Consider the following 5,699-nt stretch of genomic DNA (forward strand, 5'->3'; position numbering starts at 1 on the left):
TCCTTGTAGGAATAATGCAGTTATGACAAAGTCTGAAGTATCAAGTGATTGGTCATTATACAGAAATGAATGAAAATCAATGGATGCGGAGGGGGGTAGGAAAAACTACAATAAATAAAATACAAATATCAGAAACACAACATCAAGATCTGCAAAGCTGTTGTGTGATGAATGTGATTTACATAAAGATAAATGTGAGAAAGCTTATAATCAACTTAAATGCCCCTTTAAGGCGATGTCTATCAACACATAGACAAGTGAAAAATTAGGTGAAAATAAAAGTTAGCTACTAGTACTGATATGGTTACATGAATTGACTGAGTTTTAGCGCTATCATCAGGCCAAAATCTAAGTTTGTCCAACTCCTTAGTTTATGACCAAATATCTCATTGTGAGCATGTTAGCATGCTGACAATAGCATTTAGCTCACAGCACAGCTGCCCAACATCTCAGAGCTGCTAGCACAGCTGTGAACCCTTGTTTTTATCTTATTTGTGGAGGTATTGTAATGGTGGCATCAAAAGTCAAAGTTTAGCTGGTAACTGTAAAGAAGAAAGGCATATGCTTCATCACAAAATTGTTTTATTGAGAAGTTTATATGGATACAGCAAGCAACCTCCGAGGCTGAAAAATAAAGCCAACAGGGAAGTGACAAAAACTGCAGGTCTCTGAACGGCCACATGAGGCTGGCTCCAGGAGCCAGTCAGTCCTCGTTAGGGTTGCAATGGTATGAGATTTTCACGGTACAATAAGAATGAATCCGCTTTTACATCTGGAACCTCCCATCCACAACTGGCCCTAGTTGAGGACTTGGCTCAGATTCCGGAGTTACTCTCTTATCTTGAAGCCTCCTTAAAAAAATCTGATCCCGTTTGAGTCAGCAGTGGGAACCTCTTGCGACCACATGCCTTTGCTGACGTCGACCCCAGCAGGATTCGAACCCTGTACCTTCTGCTTGGAAGATGAGTGTTCTAACCACTATAAGCATCTCAGAAAATGAGGTTGCTTCACTGTATCATGGTATTACAGAATTTATGTTATTATCAGTCAGAATAACCCTTAAAGCCACAGTGTGTAGGAATTTCTCCCATCTAACTTTGAAATCATATATTGAAATTCAAACTGACTCTAGAAAAGAACTTCTAGACAGGCGAGCGACTGAGGAAGGGAGCGGAGTGAAGATTGTCCCTCACTGCGGGGAGAGGAGAGAGGGCTTCCCTGGAGGTCAGGCCTCTTTACCAGGTCCCTCTCCTCCACACTTCGGCTTATTTTCACCCAGCCCAGCACTGGTACCTTGGAGAATGGTCCCTCGCTGCGGGGAGAGGGCTTCCCCGGAGGTCAGCCTCTTTATCCGGTCCCTCTCCTCCACACTTAAGACTTATTTTCATTGTGCCGATGGTAGCTTGGAAAACCCTCCCTAACTGTGTCACTCGGGCAGAAGGGAAGGCGGCCGGAGCTCAGCCGGTCCCCTTCTCCACACTTTGACTTATTTTATCCTACTTGGTTCTATTTCTCCCTCTCTGGGAGCCTGGGCTCACCGCGCAGCAGCCCACCGCATCCATCCACCCCTCCCTCCCCCGTGGCCCCGCACATATACCCCCAAGGCTCGGCTCTCTTTCACCACGCAGCAGCCCTCCACATCCTTCCCTCGCCGCCCTGCACATATACTCCCGAGCCTCGGCACCTCTCCTTGACCAACTAACCTAAATACTACAAAGAATTCGACAAATTACTAGCTATTCTCTCTGCTCTACTACTCTCTCTGCTCTGATCCAACCTACTCGCTATCAGTTTGATAACTGCGGACAGAATGGTTTTATAGTAAGGGGAGGAATAAAAGGAGGAGGGCAGGTTTAGCGTGGACGGTTAGTGATGTCATTCGCCCCGAAAAAGAATCATTCGCCTCCAATGTAATGTAATGTAAATTCAAATGTAGTAACCAGGTTTCAAGCTGTAGAGGGCGCTCCATAGCACATTTTTAAAATAAAATGTAGATTTTCAACAGTTTGCACTAAACTATCAAGATTTTGAGTAACACTACTATACAACCAGAAACAATGATTATCAGCTGAAAAAAATGGTTTTAGGCTTTAGTTACTCTTTAAATATCATATCATACCTTGAAACCAGCATATTGCTGCAACCCTAGTCCCTATAGACCTAGCCTGGTACACAAAACAGTTTTGGTCTGTATAGCTAATTTCAACATTGATGACAAATGTGCAGGGGATGACTTTTTATATAACTCACCCATTTACATTTTGTTAAGGCAGAAAATTATGCATAACAAAAGGTGGGCCACTTTGAGTGAAAGGCTATCTGGAAAAGTGTCCTCAGCTTACTTATAATATTTAAAAAGGGAATCCATAAATTCGATGGGTGATGTCACGGTGGTCATATCCATTATTTTATGCAGTCTACAGTATCCAGTGTATAGGCTACTATAATTTTTGGTCACACAGTTATTATAAAAACAGCATATAGGAAATTCCAAAATATACTAGGCTTGCCATCTTTCACTAAGGTGGTCCTACTTGTATATTGAGCAGCTGTGGCCTTTTGGAATAACAACCTGGTCTCGCTCCAAAGTTGTTGAAAACCGGCAATTGGTCAGTGACCTCCAGCGTCATACACCTATGAAAAAAGCTGACCTTTCACGTCGGCATGATACACGGCCGGTTGCTATTATTGTTTACTGGTGCCCGGTGGTGACAACCAAGGCACCCAAGATACACTGCACGTCATATCTTGACATGGGAAGTCCATGACCAAATGTCGATATGTGATGAGGTCGGAGTGAGAATGTGTTGAGACTAACCTCTCTTTAAAACAGATTACTGATGGCATTACATGCAGAAAAGACAGAAAAAGTTCTTCATCAAGAAGGGGTGGAATTTTACAGAAGACAAGAAGGGAATTCATTTGAGACATTTCCCTTTAGTCCCATATGTCCACAATTATCTACTGTGAGCATGTGACTGAAACCTTGCCAGCTTTATCATTCTGTGGCTGAATGTAATCTGTCTGTAGTTTAGGAATCAGTAGCACATCACCTCACTTCAAATCAGTTTGGCTAGAAGTACAATCAGTGGTGTAGATAGAGCAATGTTATATCAGGTGTAGATGAAACAGCTTGCATGTCACAGGTATGGTAAGCTACAGCAACAGTACAGTACAACAGTATAAAATGCTGCATACTGAGGCTGACAGCTGTAGTCAGCTTTCCAAGTGGATGGAGAGGGTGGATAACTTTAAGTAGTACATTGCACCATATATCACGTGAGCTACTTCATCACTAAAAGAGTTTTCAGCAAGCCAGTCAAGACAGGGTTGAGTATACTGAGATGCTCTGAAGTGGAGATGTCATGTGGAATACATTTTTAGAAAGAATTTGTCAGTTTATCATTTGCTTTAGATGGGTTGAGATAAGACAATGAGGTAGAGGGCTGCACCAAAGCACTAACACTATGTCATACCATGATTTAGGTATGTAAGGTTTTGAAGTTGGAGAACCCTTACAAACATGAACTCAGCAGCACTGAGGTGCAAAGCATGATGGAGAAATGAGATTTTCTCTCAGAGCTCTGATTTTGACTTGTTATCACAAACACATCACTCCAAGTTCTAAAAGTCTCACCAAACACAACCTCAGCCCCACTGTCTCACTTTCCCAAGCGCTTCCCCACCTGGCATATATGCCTATTGACTTTACCAGCACCATTACACAGTGAAGAGCCCATCGACAATTCTCCAGTTACTTTACTATTATTTACATTGTAAGCTTACCAATAGTTTTATTTACAAAATACCAAATAAAATGACATTTTAACATCTTTACTTTTTCCACCATAAATACCAAAAAATATCTGCTGTGAAAAAAAGGTTGATATACTGAATGGTCTATACTAGGGCTTTGGACCTGGCTTGATGTTCTGACTCACAGACATGACTTAATGGGACACTTCAATGGACCGCAGCTATTGTTATTGTTATTCATTACAGCTGAGCTTTACTACAAGCCAAGATGGCAGCGAAAATTGAATATTTTCCTAAATAAACTCCAGCGCCTAAAGAGTTAAGAGATCATTTGGTCAGCTTAGTTCAAACCCATATTGAGTAATTTACCAATATAATATAATAACTACATTGTAGCCTTTTGGGACTTTTCCATCATGATATCATGATATAGCTAGTGTTCATGGTCTTGACGACCATTTTCAATAGACATTTTAATAGAAAAGAACAGATCAGCTGATGCAGCTGGGGTGTGAGCTGAGCTCACACGAGAAAGAAAAAAAACCCCGAGAGGTACCATTGCATTGAAAATCAAGACAGGTTGTTTTTTTTTTCAAGCACGAAAATGCATCAAAGTAAAACAAACAAACAAACGAACAAAAAAGAAACAATGGGGTAAATAAAAGAGGAGCACAAAAAACAAAAGCTAAGACACACTGAAAGAGCAAGGACCTACTACATATAGGCCTAGATGCATGATGCATGCAGTTTATAAACTTTACTATTCAGTTTAGACATGTATTTTAGCGAGTTAGTGCAGTTGGGAAAATATGAAGACAGTGGAGGAGAGAATACATTCTTTCTACTTACAAGTAAAAATATGTTTATTCAAAATAAATGTTAAGATTAACAGGAAAAATGTAGATTGTTGACAGCAACATTAGGTTCGTTGGAGATGAACCAGGCATGCGCAGAGTCGATCACCGGCGATCGGTGCACAATGCATGCTGGTTAGTTTTGTGTCCGACTTCATCCCGACTTGCTCTGACATATTACAAAAGTGGACAGCGATAAAACCGCAAAAGCGAGGCGGCCGCAGTTTTTAGAGCCAGGTGCTGCAGTTGCTCTCCACCGACTGCACCGCCTGGCTCTCACCTGATCTAACAGCTGATTGGTTCAGATGTCAATATGGCGTTTTAGATAAACTATTCATTTTTGTTGAATTTTAGAGATTAAGATTGTATTTGTCTGATCTGAAGGTTTATTCTGTGAACACAAAACATGTTGTGTGACTGATGGTGAAGTTTAGTCATCAGAGACTGAATACATTCATCATAAACTATACAGAGTCTACTGTACCATATTAATATTGGACGGTTTAATTATTGAAGTATTAAGCAACACAGAGACTTGTAGTCAATGGGATGTGAGGATTCTCAAAATAACATCTGTACAGATGTGAAGCCCTGACTGTATCTGACTGAGTCTTAATAAAAGCTGTTGTCTTGTATTTTTTTTCCCCCTGAAAATATGAACCTTATAGTCAAACACAGTTTATGTAGCCTGTGTAGTTGAGGGGACAGGTCAAACTGATATGATGCTGATTTACAGGAGAGTTCATGTCAAATGGAGGATATACCATGAACATAAACTACAGATCACCTGTAAAGCATTTTCATAAATTATCTATCAAAACAAAAACAGCTGGAGACTGAGAACAAACTGATATATGGGTCTGATCACTTTTTTAATGAATTGACATCATTCCAGACAGGATGTTAGTGTGTCTGTGACTTCCTGTACGGACTGAAGGCTGCTGGAAACTGTCGGGAAACTGTCTGACTTCACCGCGGCTTTTTGTCACCGCCCCCTGCTGTGGCCGCCTGCTCTCGTCTACTTTCCAGGCGAGGCGCAGTTCATCTCGAACAAGCCTCCTGCCGACCAGCGACTCCGGCTCTCGCGAG

This window comes from Epinephelus fuscoguttatus, linkage group LG12 (assembly GCF_011397635.1).
Source record: "Epinephelus fuscoguttatus linkage group LG12, E.fuscoguttatus.final_Chr_v1".
Taxonomy (NCBI): Eukaryota; Metazoa; Chordata; class Actinopteri; order Perciformes; family Serranidae; genus Epinephelus; species Epinephelus fuscoguttatus.